Source organism: Ascaphus truei, chromosome 2, assembly GCF_040206685.1.
Source record: "Ascaphus truei isolate aAscTru1 chromosome 2, aAscTru1.hap1, whole genome shotgun sequence".
Taxonomy (NCBI): domain Eukaryota; kingdom Metazoa; phylum Chordata; class Amphibia; order Anura; family Ascaphidae; genus Ascaphus; species Ascaphus truei.
In genome coordinates, this window is record NC_134484.1 from 315,542,297 (window position 1) to 315,543,700 (window position 1,404).

General features: G+C 48.6%; 1 non-coding gene across 1 annotated transcript; it reads left to right on the top strand.

Moving 5' to 3' along the window:
- Nucleotides 1-410: 410 nt before the first annotated feature.
- LOC142488906 (U2 spliceosomal RNA) lies at nt 411-599 on the top strand. The gene has a single exon (XR_012799709.1). It is a non-coding gene; the product is annotated as a U2 spliceosomal RNA (small nuclear RNA).
- The last annotated feature ends 805 nt before the right edge of the window (nt 600-1,404 follow it).

Genomic DNA, 1,404 nt, shown 5'->3' on the forward strand with positions numbered 1-1,404 from the left:
AATTGTTTTTGAGGCAAAAAGTGACACTGTGTGCTCATTTGCATGTCATTTCCCAGAATCCCTTGCTGCAGTGGAAGTGCTGTATGCTGGGTGATAATGGGGAAAGGCGGGGTTGCAGACCTGCCTAAGACATGCATACAGCTGTATTTGCATATTTGCTTTCCTGTGGAGGGTTTTTGTCACTTTTTTTACTCACCATAACTTAACTCAGTATTATGGTATATATATATATATATTAGTCCAATATAGTGTACTCAGTTGTGTTCAAGAAAAATGTCATCTCTATATACATCATATTCATTATCGCTTCAGTCCAAGGGCAAGCTCCCTATCCACTGAAGTGGACTGGGATCCGATGAGCGAGAGGGTATACCCTCTCGGGAGGATAAAAAAAAAAAAAAATATTCATTATCGCTTCTCGGCCTTTTGGCTAAGATCAAGTGTAGGGTCTGTTTTGTGAAGGATGGCCCTATTTGCATCACTTGGTCTGGTCATGGGCTGAGGCAGCGGATGCAAAGTAGCCCGGGCTTTTTAATCTTGCACCCCAGGCCTGGATAACCTGGTGGAGTATCACTTGCTGCACTGTGGTTGGTCGTTTTGGCGTCCGGCCTCCACTTATGAGCACTTGATCTGCACAGATTTTTTTGCACCGTCCCCTATTTTTCCCGCACTTTGGCCCCCTTTATTGCCTTCCGCTGAGGGGACAAGCCAATTATTTTTTCACCCGCCTGGCCTTGCAAAGGGCCGGGCGTGCACTCGTGCACACTTTTTTGTGTCGTCTGTCAGAGCACTTCCTGCACTGCATCACACAGCGCACAGGAGCACTTGCACCATGGATTTTTGATGTTTCGTTTGTTGGGTTATCGTCACCCCTTTCTCCGGAGAGCAAAGACTGAGTGCTGGCTAGTAGTCGCCATCCCTTCGGGGGAAGATTGCGGTGGGTTAGTAGGCGTCAGCCGAACACCCTAAAGACTTGGACCCTCCTGCGGCGTCAGCTGCACTAGGAGGGAACAGGATGGACGTCGGATTCCTCGGATGACGACGTCGATGTAACAGCAGGACTCCAAGGCCTCGGCTGGAGAGGACTGCTTATGGCACGGACTGGCCTACTCTCCGGAGCGGACTTTGTCACAAGTTTTGAGCACCTGGTCTCACTTGACCACGAGCACGGTTTTTGAGGTGGAATCACTTTTTCACCACCCGGGCTACAAAAAAAAAAAAAAAAAAAAAAAATCATATTCATTATCGCTTCTCGGCCTTTTGGCTAAGATCAAGCGAGATGAGTGCTCCTCTCGACCTGCACAGCTATGACCAAATGCAGTACTATCCTACATGGGCTCCAGTAGGAAAGGTCTGTGGCAAGCATTTGGCCCTCTAGCTAGTTGAGAGGTGGTGTCCAGGCCC